Source organism: Oryctolagus cuniculus, chromosome 21, assembly GCF_964237555.1.
Source record: "Oryctolagus cuniculus chromosome 21, mOryCun1.1, whole genome shotgun sequence".
NCBI classification, from domain to species: domain Eukaryota; kingdom Metazoa; phylum Chordata; class Mammalia; order Lagomorpha; family Leporidae; genus Oryctolagus; species Oryctolagus cuniculus.
The window spans coordinates 28207435-28219387 of NC_091452.1; the positions used below are offsets into that span (position 1 = coordinate 28207435).

The 11953-nt window shown below is 49.7% G+C and overlaps 2 pseudogenes; both read left to right on the forward strand.

The window, feature by feature from the left end:
* LOC127485381 (protein APCDD1 pseudogene) overlaps positions 1 to 2042 on the forward strand; it is a 140443-nt pseudogene extending 138401 nt beyond the window's left edge.
* On the forward strand, positions 1914 to 11064 carry LOC138847474 (GPI transamidase component PIG-T pseudogene; annotated as a pseudogene).
* The last annotated feature ends 889 nt before the right edge of the window (positions 11065 to 11953 follow it).

Here is an 11953-nt window from a genome sequence, read left to right on the forward strand (position 1 = left end):
CCTCCCCCTATGTAGAGCCACGGAGGGAGCTACGTGATCTGGACCCTTGCGATTGCTCAGGAGGAGGGAGGAGAAATGAGAGGACCTATGTGGGAGCAGCCACTGGCATGGCAGCGGCTATGCCACTTTCTCTGCTGGTGCTGCTGACCCTGGGGCCAGGCGGCTGGGGCCAGGCAGAGTCCCCACACGACACTGTGCGGGAGGATCACCACGCATGGAGCCCAGTGGGGACCACAGGAGCTGGAGTGGCAGTGGTAGGGGTGGCCCCGGGCCAGCAGTGGCCTCGGCATGGGGCCAACAGCTGCCACCTGCTGGGTCGAGCGGCAGCGCGGACCCAGAGGATGATGGCAGTAAGTGCTGGGGCTGGCAGCTTGGGCGGGGGCCGCAGGTGGGGGAAGGGGAGGGCTGCAGCTCTGGGCCCCTCTCTCCACTGCCGAACAAAGCAGGGGACGCAGGGCCGGGCGAGGAGAGGCCGGGGTGGCTCGCCAAGAGGCCATGATGTGGACGCGGGCCGGCCATGGACCCTGGCCTGACAGTGCCGAGCAAGTGTGCGCCTCGCACCACTGCACTGTGCCCACCGGGTATGGGGTGCTCTGCAGCCGCCTGAGGCCAGGGTCTATTCTGGCTGCCTGCAGGCTACAGCCGAGGAGTGGTGTCGGCACACACCCCATGCCTGAGCACTCCTGGACCCAGCTGGAGGCGGAGGGTGGTGCGCGCCGAGTTGCGGGGCTGCACAAGCACCAGTTTGGAGCGTGGCGAGCGGGCGCGCCCCGAGGAGCACTGGAGATGTCCTGGCCGTGTCGCCTCCTGTTCAGATACCTGTTCCCGGCCCTCCTGCTGCACAGGCTGGGAGAGGGTTCTGCTCTCCCTCATCTAGACAGCAGGACCCATCCTAGGTCCTTGGACAAGAGCGCCTGGAGGGCTTTCAAGGAATCCCAGTGCCATCACATGCTGAAACATCTGCACAATGGCGTGCACATCACCGTGCAGATGCCACCCACCACTGAGGGCCACTGGGTCTCCATGGGCCAGGTGAAGTCAGACCCGAAGTCAGATCGGGTCCAGAGTTCATCACCCAGTCTTACAGATTCTACGACAACAACACCTTTCAGGTCTACCAGTTTTATTATGGCAGCAACAAACCCCACCTACACCCTCATCATCTGAGGCAAGATCCACCTCCGCCAGGCCTCCTGGATCATCCGTGGTGGCAGCGAAGCTGACTGCCAGCTGCACACCATGCAGGTCATCTGCCACTTGGAGGCAGTCACTGAGCAGCTCAGCCAGTGCATGAACCACACATGCCCGGGCTTCCTGGCCACGGGGACCCCTGGGTGCAGGACGTGGCTTACAACCTGTGGTGGGAGGAGAATGGCTGAGAGTACACCAAAGCCTTGAACTTCACATGCACGAGCTGCAGCTGGTCTGGGTGGAGAAGCAGTACCTGCACCACAACCTGGACCACCTGGTGGAGGAGCTCTTTCTTGGCCATATCCACACCGATACCGCCCAGTGAATGTTCTACTGGCCATCCAGTTACCAGCCTCTGCTGCAGAATGCTAAGAACCACGACCATGCCTGCACAGCCCGTCGCATCATCTTCCTCCCCTTTCTCTTTCAGACTCCCAGGTGGTCTTTTTCTTAGCCCGCTGCCTCTTAAAAGTCAGCCCAGACCCCGTGTCCCCTTGGAGGGCTTCCCCTGTAGGAGCTGAGCTTGGGACCCCACCTTTGGAAACTGGCTGCCCCTGTCATCTCAGGGCCTCACCCTTAGCACCACACCTACCCCGCTGTTGGCCTTGTTTGCTCCTCCATGGAGCCAAATCTCCCTTTGCCACTGTGCGCCACCACCCTAGCATGGGCCACACTGGACCACTTCCACCTGCAGGCTGAGGCCCTGATCACACCGCTGATGCACACCATTACCCACTACCACGTACCAGGATGTCATCCGGGACAGCTGAAAGACCTATGCAGTCTACCTGCTCGACACAGCCCTGATCAACAGCTCTCTCAGCCTCCAGCTCAAGTGGAAGAGACCCCAGAGAGCAAGGCCCCACCGGTGCCCTTCCTGCACGCCCAGCACTATGTGAGTGGCTACGGGCTGCAGAAGGGGCAGCTGAGCACCCTGCTGTACAACACCCACCCATACCGCGCCTTCCCCGTGCTGCTGCTGGACACTGTGCCCTGGTACCTGCGGCTCTACGTGCACACGCTCACCATCACATCCAAGGGCAAGGAGAACAAACCAAGTTACATCCACTACCAGCCTGCCCAGGACTGCCTGCAGCCCCACCTCCTGGAGATGCTCATTCAGCTGCCCGCCAGCTCAGTCACCAAGATCTCCATCCAGTTTGAGTGAGCCTTGCTCACGTGGACCGAGTACACTCCAGACCCCAACCACGGCTTCTCTGTCAGCCCACCCATCCTCAGTGCCATTGTGCCCAGTTTGGTGGCAGCCACACCAGTGGACTGGGAAGAGAGCCCCCTCTTCAGTACCCTATTCCCGGTCTTCAATGGCCCCAGCTACTTTGTGCGACACTGTACATGGAGCCACTGCTGGTGAGCCTGCCAACGCCGGACTTCAGCATGCCCTACAATGTGATATGCCTCACATGCACTGTGGTGGCTGTGTGCTACGGCTCCTTCTACAACCTCCTCACCAGAACCTTCCACATTGAGGAGCCTAGCACCGGCAGCCTGGCCAAGAGGCTGGCCTAAATGAAAAACTTTTAAAACAAAAAGGGGGGACCAGCCCCCATCTCAATGGGGGTGTGAGACTACAGGGATGGGTCACTGGATTAGTCAGAAGGGTCTCAGGAAAATATCTGGAACGGATGTCAAATTGTTAATGAGACCTTAGGCCAATGGGTGGCACCCCAGAAGGGAGGGATGTTTTGGCCATGCAGGGCTACAGGACTCACACTTTGTATTTTGACAGGGGTATTGGTACACAGCAATGATTCCTGCATGCTAATGATCCTCATCCCCCACGTACTGTATCACCCAAATGAAGAAGTGGCAGTGTGCCTACACCGGCGTCAGCAATGAGAGGTTATGACCGCTGTGGCAGTAACCACACTCATAGGTTTGGGTGCCACAGGGGTTGGCGTAGGAGCTTCATTTTTAATAAAACAAAAAAGGAGGGGCTCCAGGAAGTACAGGTCAGTATGACAAAATTAATAATAATAATAATAATAAAACCTCTGTGTAGCCAGGACGTACTTCCTAATGGAGGTGTCCATATGCTCGAACCTCAAACGAGGTGGGCGATCGGCTGAAACAAAAAAGGAGGGACCTGCGGGGAAATTAGACACATGAGGCAATTCAAGGATGGCACCCAAAGGAAGTAAGGTGGGCGGAACCCAAAGTTGTTTACCACCAAAGCTAATTGGCTACACAACATCAGGGGAAGTGACGACAACTGATGATGAGTGTATAGACATATGGCTAGTCCTATTAAAAAACGGCCTGTAAACTGACCTTTTAAGTGATTGGTTGGTCCTTATGCCCTGCCCCAATGACTCTGCAGTTTTGTGCTTCAAAAGGCTTTGTTATGCATGCAATAAACAAGTTCTTGCTTGACTTGACTTCCCTCTGTGTCTGTCTCCAGGATCGGGAGGCTGGGGAACAGGTGAGTGGTGCACTTACCTTTCCTCGGACCCAGTCCATCCTCATTTGGGTAGACTAAGGTCCTGGCTGCCAACTTTGGCTTGGTCCAGCCCTGGCCTTTGTGGGCATTTAGAGAAGTACCCAGTGATGGAAGAGTTCTGTCTATGTGTAGCTTTCTGCATTTTAAATAAATGATTATTTAAAGGTTTACTTTGGTGCAAAATATTTTTAAATACGTGCATGTAGTTTTTTTTTTCATAAAACCACATTTTTTCATGAACTTTCTGATGACTTTTTTAAAAATTTATTTGACAGGTAGAGTTACAGACAGTGAGAGAGAGACAGAGAGAAGGGTCTTCCTTCCGTTGGTTCACCCCCCAAGTGGCCGCTACAGCCAGCACTGTGCCGATCCGAAGCCAGGAGCCAGTTGCCTCCTCCTGGTCTCCCATGTGGGTGCAGGAGCTCAAGCACTTGGGCCATCCTCCACTGCCCTCCTGGGTGACAACAGAGAGCTGGACTGGAAGTGGAGCAACTGGGACTAGAACCTGGTGCCAATATGGGATGCCATCACTGCAGGTGGAGGATTAACCAAGTGAGCCATGGCACCAGCCCCGCTGATGACTTTTTATATGCATATGGAGGCAGGCTGCTTAGGATGCCTACATATCTTTTTTTTTTTTTGACTGGCAGAGTTAAACAGTGAAAGAGAAAGGTCTTCCTTATGTTGGTTCACCCCCCAAATGGCTGCTACGGCTGGTGCGCTGCGCCGTTCCAAAGCCAGGAGCCAGGTGCTTTCTCCTGGTCTCCCATGCGGGTGCAGGGCCCAAGCACTTGGGCCATCCTCCACTGCCTTCCTGGACCACAACAGAGAGCTGTACTGGAAGAGGAGCAGCCAGGACAGAACCAGTGCCCCAACTGGGACTAGAGTCCAGAGTACTGGCGCCGCAGGCAGAGGATTAGCCTACTGAGCCATGGTGCCAGCCAAGGATGCCTACATCTCTTATCAGGAACTCGGCTCCCCTCACAATTCTGGCTTCCTGCTGATGCGCACCCTAGGAGGCAGGGTAGTTGACTCCTGTAGTTGATTCCTGTCACCCACATGGTAAACAGATATACTTCTGGGCTCCTGGCTTCAGCCTGTGCCATCTCTGGCTACTGTGGGCCTTTGAGGAATGATCCAGCAAATGGAAGATATTCATTCATTCATTCATTCATTTGCTCACTTGCTCACCCTTGTTCTTCATCTCCCTTTCCTCCCTCCCCCTCCCCCTCCCTCCCTCTCTCTCCTTCGCCCTCGCCCTCGCCCTCGCCCATTTAAGTCAATAAAAATCAAGTTTAAAAATGGTTCAGAACGGGGCTGGTGTTGTAGCATAGCAAGTTAAGCCTCTGCCTGTGATGCCAGCATCCCATATGGATGCTGGTTTGTGCCCCGGCTGCTCCACTTCCAGTTCCCTGCCAAGGTACCTGGGAAAGCAGCAGAAGATAGCCCAAGAACTTGGGCCCCTGTACCCATGTGAGAGATTGGGAAGAAGCTCCTGGCTTTGTCCAGGCCCAGTCCTGACTGTAGTCACCACTTGGGGAGTGAACTAGCAGCCAGAGCCCCAGGAGGTCTCCTCTGAACCACCTGACCTAAGCGTCCTGATAGTGAGCAGGCCACTGAAGATGGTCACTGTGAAAGCTTCAAGAGCATAAGCAGGCAGAATGGGATGTGAATGGCACCATCCCCCTTTCTATGACAAAGTCTTCCTGGACCAAAGCCTGCCTATTTGCTGCCGACACATCCAAAACAGACAGGCCCACTGCTTACCTGCTGCTTTCCTTTCTTTTCTATGAATTTTTTTTCAGTTTTAAGATGCAACAAGTTTTAACATTTTGCCATATCACTTTTCTCATAGACATTATATACATACGCATATAATGCTTGAAAAGAGGGATATTAAAATCACAAGGGATTCACGACAATGATCATCACGTGGGAAATGAGGGGTGTGTGGTCATACACATGGCATGATTCAGTGAAGCAATATGTGTAACTATGCACCCACACAATTATTCTGGGTTTTCAAAATTATTCTGGGAGTTCAAAAGTGCACCCTTTCTATTGTAGAGTGAGTCCAGATGACCACAGAAACATCTGAGATGGGATCACAAGGATACTGGTGTCTTCTGATTTCTACAAAATTGCCTGTTTCTCTTATAACTTAGGGATTAAATACAAAATGAATCAAAAAACTGTACTAAATTGTTTATGGTTTTTTTTTACAACTCCATGAATATACTAAAAAGAGTTGTGCACTTTAAATGGATAAATTGTGAGGGGTGGGAATTATATCTCAACAAACCTGTTTTATTTATTTTATTTTATTTTTTTGACAGGCAGAGTGGACAGTGAGAGAGACCGAGAGAGAGGTCTTCCTTTGCTGTTGGTTCACCCTCCAATGGCCGCCGCGGCCGGCGCACTGCGGCTGGCGCACCACGCTGATCTGAGGGCAGGAGCCAGGTACTTATCCTGGTCTCCCATGGGGTGCAGGGCCCAAGTACTTGGGCCATCCTCCACTGCACTCCCAGGCCACAGCAGAGAGCTGGCCTGGAAGAGGGGCAACCGGGACAGAATCTGGTGCCCTGACCGGGACTAGAACCTGGTGTGCTAGCGCCGCAAGGCAGAGGATTAGCCTAGTGAGCCGCAGCGCCAGCAAACCTGTTTCATTTTTAAGATTTATTTGAAAGAGTTACAGAGAAAGACAGAAGGAGGGAGAGAGAGAGATCTTCCTTCTGCTTGTTCACTCCCAAAATAGCTACAACAGTCAGGGCTGGGCCAGGCTGAAGCCAGGAGCCTCCTTTAAGTCTCCCATGTGGGCACAGGGTTTCCAAGGACTTGAGCCATTCTCCACTGCTTTCCCAGGCACACCAGCAGGGAGTTGGATTGGAAGTGGAGTAGTCAGGACCCTAACCGGTCCATATGGGATGCCATCATCACAGTTGGCAGCTCTACCCGCCATGCCACAGTGCCGGCCCCTGTTAATTTATTCTAATCCAGCACATTGATATATGTAGCTGCTTTTTTTATAGTGAAAACCCTGAGCAGTCTAGATATGTGTCAGCAGTTGAACAGTTAAATAAACTGTGTGGACACTTATAGTATGGAGTATCAGAATGCATGGATTTCAAAAACTTTTGCACCAAAATAAACTTACCTTTTAATTCCATTTTCCAGGAACTTTTCAAAGCACCCTTATACTACTCAGGAATAAAAGGGATGGATTGATGATAAGTGGGGGGGGAGGAGTTTAAACTACAGAGTGAAGAAAGCCGATCTCAGATTATATACTCTGTAATGTCTGCTGAGATATCAGTCCTTAAGTGGCAAAGAATGGAGATGGAGAACAGGCTGAGGGTTTCCAACACTTACGTAGGAAGTGGAGGTAGAAGGGAGATGGGTGTCCCTGTAAAACCTGAATTTGAAGAATCTTCTGGAGATGGGAAATTCCATATCTTGACTCTCTCCATGATAATATCCTGGTTTTGACATTGTTCTTTCATTTTGTAAGATGCTACAAATGGAATAAAGTAGAAAAGGGGAACATGGGTTATATTTCTTACAACTGCATGGAAGCCTAAATTACCTCAATTTTTAGTTGAGGTAGTTTTAGTTCAATTTTTTAAAATCCGTTGAAATCCTGCCACTGTAAAAGTAATAGAAGTGGGACTGGCATTGTGGCATAGCAGGTTAGGCCTCTGCCTGTGACACAGGCCTCCCAAATGGGCGTCAGTTCGAGTTCCAGATATTCCACTTCCAATGGAGCTCCCTGCCAATGTGCCTAGGAAAGCAGTGGAGAATGACCCAAGTGCCTGATGCCCTGCACCCACATGGAAGTCCTGGAAGAAGCTCCTGGATCCTGGCTTCAGCTTGGCACAGTCCCCATGGCCATTTAGGGAGTGAACCAGCAGATGTCTGATCTCTAATTCTTTCAAAAAGAATTTTTATAAACAAAAGAATTTAGCAATAGTAGCATATTGCATGTGACTTGGGCTGCCTCACACATCTCATCTCTCTAACTGATCTGATCAGATAACCTCCATTTTTTTATTTTGTTCAGACCGGAAGACCAGATCTGCAAGTCAGAATCTTGTCAAATTTGACGTGAGTGATGTCTAAAGAGTGTTCTCAAAGAATAACAGAGGTAAAAGGAGTGGAATCTTCTACTCCACGAAAAAAGTCCCAAAGCTCTTAGCCGTGTAGAAAGCTATTTTAGCACAATGGGCAGTTACCTGGAAGAAAAGTTTGACTTGAGAGAATATTTGTGAACATAAGGGTTGCAGTCAAATTTCGTGACTCAAAACAAATTTCCTTTAGAGAGAATAGTACATAAAGAAGACAATGATGACAAGAGCTTTTCATGTAGCCTAGAGAATTATCAGAAAATGTATGTGATTGAAACCCCATGCCAGTTGTGAGAAGTGTGGACAATAGCTTAGCTGCGGTTTAGTTTTCACTCAACGCCAAAATAGTGGTGGTGGAGCTAGTCCAGACTTCAGTCAGTGTCAGATGTTTGGAACTAGAGGATTCACACTGGAGAAAAACCATCTGAGTGTGAAGAATGTGCAGAAGTCTTTACCCCAGCATTCATCTTCCTTACCACCTGAGACCACGCACTGGAGGAAAGCCCTATGCAGCTGTGGAATGTAGGGAAACCGATACCCACAGACAATCCTTTATTCAACAGAAGAGGAAGGATCTATACTGCAGAATGTGACCAATGTGGAAAAGCTTTGTGATGGAACACACCACATAACCCAGTACCAGCAAATTCATCCTGGAAAGAAACTGTATCCATACAAATGCAAAAAATGCCACGTCTTGCCACAGAAGTACATACCATCAGAGAACTCACACTGAAGAGAAACCCCACAGTGTAATGAGTGTGGCAAAGGCTGTGCCCAAAGTGCTTATCTGATTCAATACTGTAAGACGCACAGTGGAGAAAACACTTTGGAATGTGGAAAGGCCTTCACTGTAAATGCACAGCTTGCTCAACCTCAGAGGATTCATGTGAGACAGAAACTTCAAGAATGCACCAGTGAAAAAATTCAGACTAGAGAGAATTCAAAAATCACTTAATATGGGAAATCTTTCAAAGTGATAGTGCTGGCATTCTTTTTTTTATTTTTAGTTTTTTTGACAGGCAGAGTGGACAGTGAGAAACAGAGAAAGGTCTTCCTTTGCCGTTGGTTCACCCTCCAATGGCTGCTGCAGCCAGCGCACCACGCTGATCCAATGGCAGGAGTCAGGTGCTTCTCCTGGTCTCCCATGCGGGTGCAGGGCCCAAGCACTTGAGCCATCCTCCACTGCACTCCCTGGCCACAGCAGAGAGCTGGCCTGGAAGAGGGGTAACCGGGACAGAATCTGGCACCCCAACCGGGACTAGAACCCAGTGTGCCGGTGCTGCAAGGTGGAGGATTAGCCTAGTGAGCCACGGTGCCAGCCTCGCTGGCATTCTTTAACATCAATAAATAAAAGAAACTATAAATCCAATTGTGGAAAATGATTTCATGTTATGCATTCAATAATACACACATCATTAATAAAGCTGCCAAAGTAACATTTTTTTAAAAATATCTATTTCAAAGAGTTGCACAGAGAAGGAGAGGGAGAGATGGGGGGGTCTTCCATCCTCTGGGTCACTCCCCCAATGGCTGCAACGGCCAGAGCTGTGCTGATCCAAAGCCAGGAGCCAGGAGCCAGGAGCTTCTTCTGGGTCTCCCATGTGGGTGCAGGGCCCCAAGGACTTGGGCCATCTTTTACTGCTTTCCCAGGCCATAGCAGAGAGCTGGATCAGAAGTGGAGCAGCCAGGACTTGAACTGGTGCCCATATGGGATGCTGGCATGGCAGGTGGTGGCTTTACCTGCTACACCACAGTGCCAAGCCCCCTACTAGTTCTGTAACTGTGTGTGGTCCAGATACCAAGTGATATCTAGGATCTATTCTTGAAGTATTCCATTTTACATAAGTATAAACAAAGATTTGAGAAGCTGGATGAAGGAAGGAGGGAGGGTGGCCCAGCCTGACAACTGGGAGCTGTAGTTCACGTCAAGTCCATGGACTCCCCCTCACACCTATTCTGCCCAGGACAGACTCTGACCTTAGACTATGAGTTTGACTCAATTGTGATAGAAACCCTTGTTCTTGCCTCTTTGTGTGGAGTGATTGTGGGGGCTGAGATGGCGGGAATGCCAGATCCCTTTCTCCCTCAGTACTGGACGCTGATGCACATTCCCTAACCTCCATTAACCATTCTCCTGTGCCAGAGGTCTCAGAACTAATCTTCCCAGCCATGCTACAGCTTGGACAGCTGGGCAGGGTTCCTTGCTTCTGCAGTTAAGACCCCAGTTCTGGGAGGAATCTGAGAAAGGAGGAGCCTCCAGGCTGAGATGGGGAAAATTCACTCCCTCTCCACAGAGATCTAGTCTTGACCCTCAGATAATGCTTCCAAGAACAGGAAATACCACGCTCCAGTGACAAACTGGCCTTCCCTCACTTCGCCTAGTTGTGGTTTCTGTGAGGAGTAACTAGAGGCTTAATTAGGGGACTGTGCATCAGGCTGGACATGTGGCTCCCTTCCTGGAAGGACAGAGGGTTGGACACTCACTGAAAGATGGGGAAAGGTAAACTCAGCCGTGAGGCTGAACAACCTCCATCATGTCCTACTGCACCTCCAGACTGAAACAGGGTTGGCTGCTTCTGAAGAGCTTTGCAAGAAAACAAGGTGTTTGTTCTAACACAAATATAAAATGAGCCAAACCGCAGTCTATGATTCCTATTGGAGTGGCAGGCATCTGGCAGGTAACACTACCTGGGATGCCACATCCCATACTGCAGCGCCCAGGGTGGGCTGGGTTCCGGCTCTCGCTTTTGATTCCAGCTACCTGCTAAGGCACACTCTGGGGGACAGTGATGATGGGTTAAGTATGTGGGTTTCTGCACCATGTAAGAGACCCAGATAGAGAGCCAGCGCCACGGCTCACTAGGCTAATCCTCCGCCTTGCGGCACCGGCACACCGGGTTCTAGTCCCAGTCGGGGCACTGGATTCTGTCCCGGTTGCCCCTCTTCCAAGCCAGCTCTCTGCTGTGGCCCGGGAGTGCAGTGGAGGATGGCCCAAGTGCTTGGGCCCTGCACCCCATGGGAGAACAGGAGAAGCACCTGGCTCCTGCCATCGGACAGGCATAGTATGCTGGCTGCAGCGCACTGGCCGTGGCAGCCACTGGAGGGTGAACCAACAGCAAAGGAAGACCTTTCTCTCTGTCTCTCTCTCTCTCACTGTCCACTCTGCCTGTCAAAAAAAATACCTCTAAGTCATGCCATATTTTCAAATAGTCTTTTTTTGTGCATTTTTGTAACTTTATCTTTTTTTAACTTTTATTTAATGAATATAAATTTCCAAAGTACGATTTATGGATTACAATGGCTTCCCCCACATACCATCCCTCCCACCCACTACCCTCCCCTTTCCCACTCCCTCTCCCCTTCCATTCACATCAAGATTAATTTTCGATTATCTTAATATACAGAAGATCAGCTTAGTATACATTAAGTAAGGATGTCAACAGTTTGCTCCCAGAAACATAAAGTGAAAAATAATAGATGATTTTTTAAATGATGATGAAATCAGATCAGACCTATTGTCATGTTTAATCCCAGTGAGATTCAAGTTGGGAGTTGATAATTTCTTTTTTTTTTTTTTACAGAGGATCAGTTTAGTATACATAAAGATTTCAACAGTTTGCACCCCCATAGAAACACAGAGTGAAATATACTGTTTGAGTAATCGTTATAGCATTAAGTCTCAATGTACAGCACGCTAAGGACAGAGATCCTGCATGAGGAGTAAGTGCACAGTGACTCCTGTTGTTGACTTTACCAATTGACACTCCTGTCTATGGCATCAGTAGTCTCCCTATGCGCCAGTCATGAGTTTCCAAGGCTATGGAAGCCTTTTGAGTTCACTCTTACCTTATTTAGACAAGGTCTTTTTTAAAACTTTTATTTAATGAATATAAATTTCCAAAGAACAGCTTATGTATTACAATGGCTTCCCTCCCCCAAAACTTCCCTCCCACCTGCAACCCTCTCCTTTCCTGCTCCCTCCCCCCTTCCATTCACATCAAGATTCATTTTCAATTCTCGTTATATACAGAAGATCTGTTTAGTATATATTAAGTAAAGATTTCAACAGTTTGCACCCACATACAAACACAAAGTGAAAAATACTGATTGAGTACTAGTTATAGCCTTAAGTCACAATGTACAGCACATTAAGGATAGAGATCCTACATGTGGAGTAAGG